Here is a 12,241-nt window from a genome sequence, read left to right as displayed (position 1 = left end):
AGTGATAGTGTTATCAGATAAGGGGCTTACCTTAGGTTTCCAGTTTTCATGCAAAATCACAGATACCTGATCCATAAACATGAAAAGAATTTCTGGTGTCTCACATAAAAAGGAGAACATAACAAGATGGAAGCTTTAGCAAGGATTTATTTTAGTATGACAAGATAAAAGTAAGGAGAAATTTTGAAAGAGAAGAAAAGGCATCTCCTGCTAAAAGCACAGAGATGGGAGACAAGCTCAAAAACGGTGGCCATTGTCAGTTCTGTATGTTCTGGGGGGGGGTGGGGGTGCAGATATACATCATCAAGTCAAAGTCTAGCGGCCCCTAATCATCAGACAATGGTTCTGGGTGCTGCAACGGGGGCTGATCATTATTTTCAAACATGGAGATGTAAGTTAGATCTATTCAAAACACAGACAATCTGTGTTACACGATTTCCTTTGGCAAGTCATGCCTTTCATTTTTCTGTCTTTCTGCCCATTTAAGGAACCCTGCAGCTTCTTAACATCTCAAAGCGGGGCACAAACACTGACAGCCCCTAGATGTCTCCCTGTTCTTATAACTTAACATCCAAAAGGAGGTAGTGAAGGGAGCTAACTGTTCCGGTTTTCCAGTTTTTGCTTCGTGGTTTCAATGTGAGTCTATGCCTTTTAATATTTATTAAAAATAATATAATTTCCATGTCTCTTCATCTATCTATGCTGTCTCATTAGCATATATGTGGTTTCTGATTTTCTGGGATGGCATCAGTTTATAATAATCTAATGATCATGTTATGTTGTGACTAAAGACCTAAACAAGCTACAGAAGTTCTAAACCTTCACAAGGGATTTATAAATGACAAAAGATTTATATGTAATTAACCTGGCTATGACCAAAAAGTTATTTGCAGGGTTTTCTAAAATCAAAATTTAATGCACAGATATTAAAGCAAAATTTAGTTCTTTATGTTTAAAGCAAGGTTTTCTTAAAATATTAATCTGCTTTGGTAAAATTTATAAAAGAAACAGCTCTAAAAAAAAAAAACACCAACATTTGTGTACATCAAGACAGTTTCTTGTGTTTTCTACTACTAGGCTTTTTTATTCCTTTGAGAGATTAAATCTGAAGAAAGTTACAGTTTATTTAAGCATCTGTTTGAGGGATTTGGGGACCCTGGCACCATGAGGCTTTCCCAGGGCTTTTCATACTAAACTCCTTATATCTGCCCAATGCCATCCTTTGCCTTTGTAAATTTCAGTCGTAAATCCTTTTCAGTAGTAAGCTGTAAGACAGGAAGACTTGATTACTTCTCGGGTAAAAGCCCTTTCCTTAAAACATGAATATTGATTGCTCTCATACATGTAATAAAAATACCGAGAGCTCGCACAAGTGCATCTGCACAGTCCCCGTGTTGTATAACAAGACCTTGTCAATCAAATCTGTCAATCACCCTGGTAAAGATTGCCCAGATTTTTCCCACTGTTTTTCCTTTTAATTTATAAAGACCCTTAGAAACAAAGAGCAGCACTTCTATCCCACCTGGCCAGAGCCCACTACTACTTTTTCTTGTGGTGACTTCCCTTCACCTTCAATAAACTTCACTATCACTTTCACTACATTTTCCTGACTTGCCTGAATTCTTCTCCTGCAGGATGCAAGTGCCTAGAGTCTTCTTATACCACCCTCCCATGACATGTTCATTTTAAGGTCTGTTGAATGAAGTTTTCTCCATAACTCTGATTAAATCTCTGGTTAAATGAATTACTATTCATTCATAATGGTATTTTTTTGATACATATTTTATGAAATTTTAAAAGCCTGACAGTTCTAATATGTAGTACTATTATGACTGTTGTCTTATGCTATAAAAGTAAAATAAATTGGGCTGCAACATTACTATACTCTCTATCTGTATTATTTATAGTCATTTTATTTTAGATAACATGAGCCATGTCCCTATAGGCAGTAAGGGACAATATTTATTCTCATTTCAAAACAAATTTAGAGCTCAAGATATGTATACACTGGCTGTTTTAAAGCAGTTTTCTCTATTGTTCTGTTTGTAAACACCTGAAAATTAAGTCATAGGGTAAAGTACATTTAAGATTTATGTTTGTGTATATGTTCTTATTTGGGAAGTAAGCAGTATTTTTTTTTTTATGATACTGCAGTTTGAACACAAGGCCTACATCTTGAGGCACTCCACCAACCCTTTTTCTGTGATGTTTTTTCTGTGATAGGGTCTCCCAAACTGTTTGCCTGGGCTGACTACAAACCTCAGTCCTCCTGATCGCTGCCTCCTGAGTAGCTAGGATTACAGGCGTGAGCCACTGGCACCCAGCAGCAGTATTTTTTATAGTCTATATTCCAAGTTTTTATAGTTCTGTGCTTAAAAAGATGTCATAAACTGAACAAAGATAGCTTAATTATTAAAATGTATTTCTTAATACTCTGTATTATTTTTTAAAATCTCAGAAAAATTAAATTCTAGGGAAGAATTAACTTGGAATTTTTGAGACAGTCCCTAGCATATTTGTTTTTACAATTTGTTAACAAAAACTGATGCATTACATATGTAAAATAATGTGCTCCCCACCAAGGTAATTCACCTTGGTTTACGTTAAAAGGGACTTTACAGTATTCTTAAATGTAAACTTCTGACAGAACTAAGTTTGTTTCATAGACAAATTGATTTTAACTTTGTAGCTGGCCTGTTAAAATTCTTCATGAGTACTTCTGTGTTAAGATGCTAGTTATCACTCTAATTGTAGGTTCCAAGTAAACCTAGCCTAAAACCACTGTTTCTAGACCTCTTTTGTTGCTCAAATTTAGCTAAAAGGTTTTTGGGGTTTTTTTAACACTAATTCCAGTCATCTATTCCCCCACCACCAACAACATGGAGTCAGACACTGCCCACACATGTTTAATCCCAGCACAAAATAATTAATCAGCCAAAGCTTCAGAGAAAAAAGCTCATTCAGAGACAAGAGGGGGAAACTGTCAAGATCAAAATGGTGTCATTTGTATCTGTCCTTCCCCAAGCAAGCACAGAGGAAGGGATCATAGACAGAGGGTTGTTATGCATGATTACCTAAAAGTCAAAGTCCTTCCACTAGGTGGAGCTATTGGATATTTTCCAATCTTGGCTCCTATTTGAGTTTTAATGGTATTTCTTCAGAACAAGCGTCTGGTTCCTCTTACTTAAATGCTTTCAGATACCCTTGATGGAATCTACACACCAATCAGGCAATAGGCAGTGAATCAGATGACACAGCGCCCAAAATCCTTCAAGATAGAGGAATGGACAAAGGGTGGAGTTGGAACAGGGTTCCCTCAAAATTAAGATTTATAAAAAAGTATCTTTTTCAGGCCCAGCTCCCACAGGAAATAACATGCTGTGAGTGGAGACAACCTCCCCTCCCCCAAAGCCTTGGCCCCTGTGCCAGGAGGGTGCAACAAGAATCCCAAAAGTCAGACTTTTGGGTTTTCTTGTGGCTTTTCTCCCACAGCTCAATCTAGATGTGCAGATTTCCATCCCTTCTATAAATCATAACACTGCTATGGGGAAAACAGGGACAGACTGAGAATCTCTCTCTCTGCCTTCTTCCCCTAGTTTTGATCAAAACTTCATATAAATCCATTTTCCCAATTTATATATTTTGATTTTTTTTCTCTTAATGTGAAGGAGCCAGACCTTCTTGGGTGGAGACTCTTATAACAGGAACAAATCAGGGGGGAGCATTCCAGGAGCAGGTAGTAAAAGCCCCTTCCTCCTCCAGGGTCCCTCCCCCCACCATCCTCTATTGACAAAGCTTTAGTATCGTGCCACCTGGCAAAGAGACAGTCACAGAGCATAGCTCCAGTACACCAAGTACAGCAGAGAAGGTGAATTCGGAGCTGAGGAATAATCCACACATAATTGGCACATAGGGCGTTCAGTGACCACATCCCAGGTGACTTGGCAAATACTTCAGTTTTCTAAGGTGGAGAAAAGAAGAGTTCAGGGCTTTAGGGGAAGGGAAAGTTAGGAAGTGTCACCTACAGGGCAAGGGTCACCTTGAGCATTCCCTGGATTTCTGGGAAGCGCCTTAGCTTTCATCATCAAGATATTTGACAGGACCATTATAAAGCTTGCCAGAATATTCCTCTGCCCCTCAAGGTCCCTAAGAAGGGTGAGGCCTATTGGGAGTGAAGAAGGCATGAATTAGTTTGACTCTACCTTCTCCTGACCTGAGGTCAAAGAATGGAGGTGTCCTGGGCTCCTGGCTCATAAATGATGGACTCTCAGTGCCACTAGAACCTGAGGAGGCAGGAACGCTGACTCCAGACTCCCATGCAGGGCTGAGCTGGCCCACAAGAGCAAGCATCTTCATTTACACAGAGCCAGAGAGGCCAATGACTGGATAAGAGATTTCTGTAGAGTTTCTCAGAACCAACAGAAGGTTCTGACAATGAGCCAAATATTGTCAGGTTAAGAAGAAATCAAAAGAATGAAAATATCTATTACTTTTCTCTTCCTGGGGAAAGCCCATTTCCCTTCTGCTTTCCCTGACTGCCCAGCATTCAGTTCATCACTTTCTGATTGTCTGCCTCCAGCCTCCTAAAGGTCATGACACAGCACACGTGTAACACAGCCTAGTGCCGCAAGTCTCTTCCTCATCACTTGCCTGCCTCAGGTGAGGCCTCTCCTGCCATGCTGGTCCCCAGTCGTTTGCCTGGACCATTGCAGTACTTCCCAGCATTCTGTGCACGGTATAACTAAGAGCAGACTTGTTTCCTCCTAAAGCTGGGAGGCACACCGGGCAGGGTGGGTTGGGTGAAAGGAGCTGAGGAAGACAGAATCCACAGGTGTTTCTCCAGGCGATTTCCTGTCACCATACTTGATACACTTGCTCTGAGTGGACTGGGGTAAACTCTTAGGGGTGGGTGCCACTGCCAGCTTTGCCTGTTTGCCTTGCTGCATCCAGGATGCCTTGGGGAAGGAGGAGGGTGTGTGTGCAGAGTGAGACAGTGTGTCTAGCCTTTGCAGAGCCCCGTAGCCTAATCCCCACACCGCCCACACACTTACAATGGAGTATTTGGGGAATCCTGCTCATTCCGTGCTTTTTCTCTTGGAGCCTGAGACCTGGGTTCTCTGCTGATTGTCCAGGGAGTCACCTTGCCCCAGGTGTACCTTAGTAGCACCTATGTTCATTTCATGAAAAGGTAAAGTCAGGCTTCTTTACAGATAACCAGGCCTTCTGTCATAGTAGTAATTGTGTCTCCTCAAAATTCCAAAGACCTCAGATTGTGACCATATTTGGCATGGGGTTTTTGTAGATGTAATTAGTTAATATGAGGTTGTATAGGAATAGGGTGGGTCATTCTAATACAACTGAAGTCCTTATAAAAGGGACATTTGGAGACTATACGAGTATGTTTTTTGTTGCTATAATGAAATACAAGAGGCAGGCTAACTTTATAAATTAAAGAGATTTATTTATTTATTTATTTTGCACAGTGGTCATCCCTGTTTATTAGTGTTTCCTTTTGTTAATTCCATCCATCATAAGAAAATATAAATATTGATGGGAGGAAATATATATATTATGTGTACATTCACAGAAAGAGAGAGAGAGAGAGAGAGAGGGAGAGAGGGAGAGAAAGAGAAAGAGTTTTTCACAAGTACAAATTTCACTTGAAGGAAGGAAAAGAAAAAAGCTGGACAATGTTTTATCCTCCTCATGACCCAGGATGCCTCAGTTCTTTTTGGTTTGCCACATGTCAGTAACACTAACCTCCAAGGCTATGGTTACAGATACATTGTTCTACTTCTGAGATCAGAGGTCCTTTCCAGCTTATAATTAATTTAAATATCTTGGTTTGGTTGGGAAATAAAGAGGTTTATTTAGTTTACAGTCTTAGAAGATGAAATCCAAACAGCATAGTGGTGGCTCTGGTGAGAACCTATGACAAATGGCTGGAGTGTGTGTGGCAGGATACATTTTGAAACAGGAAACCAGAGAGAGATTCAACTCAGACTCAGGCCTTTATAGCAACTTGCTCTCAAGGGACCTCCGGGGTCCCACAAGAGCTACATTAATCCTTTGCAAGGGCAGCGATCCTAAATGACAAAAGGAGCTCCCATTAGGCCTTACTTCTTAGTGGTTCCACACTCCTGGAAGCAAGATTCCAAACATGAACCGGTGGGAGGCAGATAACATCTAAACCACAGTGTTATCACACACATCAGAGAACATCATATAAAGATCAAGGCAGAATGGGTTGAGACTTTTATAAGCCAAGAAATGCCAAGGATGGCCTGCAAGCCACAGCCTCCAGCTTCCAGCACTGTGGGGCTATGGAATTCTGTTGTTTAAGCCACCCAGTGTGTGGTTCCCTGTTATAGCAGCCCCTCCAATTCCCCCACAATGGCCCCAAACCTGCTTTTTTTATTTTGAGGTACTGGGATTTTAAATAAGGGTATTGTGCTTGCCAGGCATGCACCTTACCACTTGAGCCATACCTCTAGCCCTTTTTGCTTAGCTATTTTTCAGATAGAATCTCATGCATATTGCCCCAGCCTGCTTCTGACCCCAGTCCTCCTACCTATGTCTCCTGTGCAGATGAGATTACAGGCATGAGCTACTGTGCTCAGCCCTCCAGATCTGCTCTTCTTGCCAGGTGTAACCTCCCCACCTGAATGAAAGAAGGCCATGGTAGAAGATCCCCACACAGCTTGCTCTGTGCTCTGTGGTACCCACACATCTCTCAGATCAATCTGAAGGGCTCCATGCTGTGCCCTCTCTCTCTCAGATGTTTCTAGAGGTATGTTTGGCCTGTCATTCCTGTTTGGTGGTTAGCTTTCTTCTTCCACTCTGTACATAAGACAAGCTATAAAACCAACATTTGGTGTGCTGAAAGTAATTTCTGAGGCTCATCTGGAAGTTGCTTTAAGATGGGTCTCTGAAAGCTGAAGCCATTATCAGCAGACAACTCTGTGTTGACCATAAGAATATCCAATGTATTCCAAAGCTTTCAGGATACTGGCGGTGTTTGTCCCTGTTCCTCTGTGTGGAACCCTTCTAATCTGTCTGCTAGAACTTCAGCAGAGGGAGGCCCTTGCTGCTCAGTAGCCTGGAGAGCCAGAAAGAAGGGTTCCAGCCCACAGGACCTGACCTCCTGAGACTCACACACAGCTCAGCTGCCCTTCCAGCTGCCAAAGCAACATATGTGCTGAGACCATTGTGGAATGGAGTGTGTGTTGAGGGGGAGGGGGCGAGCGGGCTCTCCCCTTCTCCTACATCCCACAAAGGTTCCTGGCTGGGTGTCCTACCTTCACTCAGGTGGCAAGTGCCTCTGCCCAGTGCAGAGGTGCCTCTCAAATGCACCCTCCCCTTGCCCTCCCCCACCTCTAACCCAGTGCCAGGTCCTGGAAGTGAGCTGAGGCATCCAGAGGCTTCTCTGGCTTTGCTGGGAATGTTTGCCCCACACAGGGAACAACTGTCCTTCCCATGGTAGGACCACTCTGCCTGTCCCCCACCCCAACATTCTGCAGCACCGTCTCCTTCCCCTACTCCATGGCGGGGGAGGGTCTTTTCCTTCCCTTAACAGGAGGATCATCTGCTACTCTGTCCCCTCTTAGAGGCAGCAGGCAGATTCCCACCCACATGGAAGCCAGAGCAGGCAAGCTGGCTGAGTTGCCTCCTCCCCTCTGTCTCGTTTCTGCCCGCATCCCACAGCGTCAACTTCTCAGAAAACCACAGAATAAGCAGGGAAGCAGCTGTAGTGTGAGTGCAACTGGTTGTGGATTTTTGAGACAGAGTCTCAAAAATCCAGGAGGTGGGGATGTAGCTCAGTGAGAGAGCCCTTGTCTAGCATGCATAAGGCCCTGGGTTCCATCTCCAGCACCACAAAAAGTGGGGGAAGGTAAGAGGAGCTTCAGTACCTGCCCACTGCCCAGAAGAAATACTCCTCAAACTCTTACTTCCTTTTGGCCATTTCTCAAGCATAAACAAGTTTGTCCACCTAAGCAACTGAGGCCTGTCTGTCAGTCTCTTCTTTGTTCTTTCAGTTTATTGCATCTTGGGGAGTCTTTCTACATCAGTACAGAGAAAGCTGCTTGGGGTCTTTAAAGCACTGGCTCTCTAAGTGAGGTTCCCAGGGCTGCTACTGCAGCCTATAGAGGAACTGGTTAGAAATGCAGGCTGGCTACCCCAGCCTATGAGGGAACTCGTTAGAAATGTACATTCTTAGTGCAGGGGTGGCCCAGTAGTGGCCACTGGGGAGGCTGAGTTCCAGGCTAGCCTTGGCTACTTAGTGGAACACTATCCCTGCCCCCCCAAAAGTCAAATAAGTAAATAAAATATAAATAAATAAGACATGCACATTCCTAGATCCCATTTCAGAAACTTGGGGCTGGAGTTTGTGGGTAAATGATTTAACAAGCCTTCCACCTCAAGATTTTTTCATTGAGAGACTTTTTTTTAAAAATTGCTTTTTTTGTTTGTTTGTTTGGTTTTGGTTCATTTGGGATAGAGTTCTGGGTCAGGGTCTTGCTTTGTAGCTCAGGCTGCCCTAGAACTCATAATCCTCCTGGCTCAGCCTCTTAGGAGGCTGGGATTACAGATGTGAACTACCACACGCAGCCTTGAATGGTGTTTTAAATAATGATGCTTACCCGAACAGTATTTGAAGGTTATTTTGCTTACATAAACCAAGGGAAAGAGAAGGCCAAAATACAATCTTCACTACAAGAAAAAAAAAATGCCATTTTCCTGACTGTTCATTATTACAAGACCCATGAGGTCACAGTTAGTGGTTAAGTGTGACAAAGGTGCTGAGTGCTTAAATCTCATCTGTAAACTGGCTTATAAGAGAATAAATGAAATCCTCTAAAATAGGCATTTAAGTACAGTTTTCAATAACATAAATGGTTTCAGAGTTCAGATAATTAGGGAAACAAACCTCTAAATTCTAGGAAAGCTTTTTGCTCTTTGTAATAAGCTGATGTTCATTGAAACTTAGCTTTCTCCGCACAATATATAAAATAAATATAGACTTATCTTAATGATATAGTAATTAGTTGGGCCATATTCTCTGACTTCCTTTTTTTTTAGACAGTGGATCACAGCTTGCCTGAAGCCTCATTTATCAAAAGCCCTTGTGTCAACAACTTCTTCGTTCCAAGCTCTAAGGGTACCATTGAAACTTGAGTATCATTGAACTTGAGGTCCATAGTTTTAAACTATAACTTGGACCCAGATTGAATAAAATAATTTGGGTTTACAATTTTTAACTGGGCATGGTGGTGCAGACCTTCAATCCCAGTACTCAGGAGGCTAAAGCAGGAGGATCCAGAGTTCAAGGCCAGCCTAGGCTATATAGCAAGACCCTTGTCTCAAAACACACCCCCCCCCCAAACACACACACAACTTGCTACCTCACTCAGTCCTCTAAACGAGCATTTAGAGTGCTTGCAGCTTCGTAACCATGACATGGCTTCAGCAGTATCTGCCCACTCGTGTACAATTATTGAGAAGGTTAGGTTCTCAGAAGTGGCACTGTGTGTCAAAGCTTGTATGCATTTTAACAGGATAGAGTATTGCAAACTATTTTGTAAGGAGGTTGTTGCAGTTTACATGGTATATTAAAATGTGCATTTCCCACATCTTTGCCAACATCTTTTTAAAATATTTAAATATTTTCCCAAGAGACAAAGTAAGAGTGGTTTTTATTGTTGTAATTGTGTTTCTTTAATTGTAAGCCATTTGGATGTCTTTTTCTATTTATGCTCCTTTTCCCAGTTTCTATTGGATTATGCTTATTATCTTGCAAGTGCTCTTCATATGTTAAGCAAATGAGTCCCTTTACCTCTGTGTTGTGAATATCACTTTTCTTAGCTGTTTTATCTTTTCATTTAAATTTTTTTCATATGGAAAAATCTAATTTGTCAAACTGATCAATTTTTGTCTTTATGGCTTCTGAGTTTTAGGTTTTAGTCTGTTCTGTGTTGCTAATAACACAGTGCCACAGCCTGGGTGAGTTGTAAGGCAAAGAGGTTCAGTGCTGGCGCTCTAAAGTGAAGGACCACGTCTGCTGATGGCCTTCCTGCTGGCAGAGTCCTGAGGCGGCCCAGGGCACCATGTGACAGGAGGCAGAAGCATGCTGGGTGTCTCTTCTAGTCTCTCTCCCTGTCTCTCTCTCCCCTTCTGAAGCCATCAGCAATCAATCATGGAAGCTAATGACCTTATTTGAGCCTAATCTATTCCCAAAGGCCCCACCTCTAAACACTGAGGTTGATGAAGTATCCATCCTCTTAATAGCTCACAGTGGGCGTTAGATTTCCACACAAACCTCAGCACCTGGTCCAGAAACAGTCACCCAGGTTTTCTCCTGGGATTGGGAGGATGCACGATCTAGTGATTAAGTGAACGGGCTTTGGAGGTAGAGCACCTGTGTTTAAGTCACACTTACTATATGATCCTAGCTAAATTATTCAACCTCTCTGGACTCAGATCCGTCATTTGTACCTATCACCTAGGGATATTGTGAAGTAGTGTCTAACACAGCCTAAACGCTGAATTAATAGTATTTCTTTTTGTTTTTAGTACAGTGCTTTTATAGCTTTACTTATTATATTAAATCTTTATTCCCTTAAATATTTAGTCGATCAGTTTTCATGAAAGGAGTAAGGTAGGAATCTCACAATTGTTTTCCAAGTTAAACACGTAAAGGAGGAGACAACACTAGTATTCACACTATTATTGCCATTACACTCCAAATGGAACAACTGAAAAAATACCAAAAAGTTGAGAATACTGGCAATGTGGCTTATTACAGTACCTAGTAAAATTTCTGCATAGAAAACTAAAGGAAGGCCCAGGTTGCCAGTGTCTCACACCTATAATCCCAGCTACTCAGGAGGCAGAGATTAGGAGGATCGTGGTTTGAAGCCAGCCTGGGCTTCACAAGACCCTTTCTCAAAAAAAAAAAAAAAATCATATAAAAGGACTGGAGAAGTGGCTCAAGGTGTAGATCCTGAGTTCAAACCCCAGTACCACAAAAAAAAAAAGAAGAAAGAAAGAAAAGAAAAGAAAATGGAAGAAAAAAATTTCAAACAGTGTCATTTATTAATTTCTTTTTTTGGTACCTTTTCTACAGACAAAAAGTAGGCAGAAAACTCATGGGAAAAATAAGGACAAATAGACAGCAGCTGCAACAAAAACAAATATGAAATGTGTGAACTTTTAGTAAAGAAAAACTTAAGATTTCTTTGAGAGATAGAAAGGGGACTTGAATAGAAGAAATAGCTTGTTGTTGGATGAAGAAGAAATAATGTAAATCTGTCAGTTCTTCCTCAATTAATTTATAGTGTCATTGAAATCCTATGTTCATATAGAAAAGCCTACATGTAATAGTAGAAAATTGTGAAAGAAAAGAGTAATATATGACACTACATGAATGTTGCAATTCAGTTATTTTGCTTAGTTCTCCTAATTTTTGGCAATTACTCAGTTCATGCTTTTGGAAAGCTGTGATATCTTCAAATAATGTTGCTTGCTCCTTTCCTATGTGTAAACCTATGCTCCTCTCCTGTCTGGTCAGATTGGAAGACCCTCCAGGACAATGTTAAGTAGTGGTTGTGACAGAGCATCTGGTAGACTCTTGACTAAGCAGTTAGCGTTTGCCATTCAGCATAGGCCTTGGACTTAAGAGCCTTTGCAAGTGGCCTCCCTAGCATCCTCTATCCTCTTCTCTTGCCAGTAGCCTCCAAACTTTTGCCTTGAAAATGACCATTCATTTCTTATTCTCAGCCCTGCAGGTCAGGTAAGACGGACCTCATTTTTACCTGTGGATAAATGTCTTCCTTGATTTCTCAATGCTCCTGTAAAAAGTTCTAGCCTCCTGAGACAAGAAATGTATACACTACAGAGAATATTTGTCTCCACTTCTCAACAGTATTGTACTTTCCATATACTGTGAGGGCGAGGTCTTTAGCCATTTGTAGAACAAGTTGTGCCAGCCCAAAGGGATAACAAATATTCTATCTCCCCAAGAAAGCCAAATGGTTACAGTATGGACTCTTCCCCTAGAATAACCCTAAGATACCATGAAAGCTGGAGCACTGGCTCCCTTTAAATAGGAATGAGCAGGGACCTTGGAGACATCTTTAATTTGAAAGGAATCGCACAAGATTATCTGGTCTTCGCAGAAATTTTATGCACTTTCCATAGGGTTAAAGTGAGAGCCCAGAGTCCTTTCTACCCCATCTCCAAG

General features: G+C 41.6%; 1 long non-coding RNA gene across 1 annotated transcript in view; it reads left to right on the top strand.

The window, feature by feature from the left end:
* The first annotated feature begins 254 nt into the window (after positions 1 to 254).
* LOC141420700 (uncharacterized) overlaps positions 255 to 12,241 on the top strand; it is a 100,484-nt gene continuing 88,497 nt past the window's right edge. The window contains exon 1 of the long non-coding RNA XR_012445230.1: positions 255 to 636. This is a non-coding gene — a long non-coding RNA (uncharacterized lncRNA). The remainder of the gene's footprint in view (positions 637 to 12,241) is intronic.

The sequence above is a fragment of the Castor canadensis genome, chromosome 2 (assembly GCF_047511655.1).
Source record: "Castor canadensis chromosome 2, mCasCan1.hap1v2, whole genome shotgun sequence".
NCBI classification, from domain to species: domain Eukaryota; kingdom Metazoa; phylum Chordata; class Mammalia; order Rodentia; family Castoridae; genus Castor; species Castor canadensis.
The sequence above is the reverse complement of the archived record's forward strand: the minus strand, read 5'-3'. Positions and strand labels throughout refer to the sequence as shown.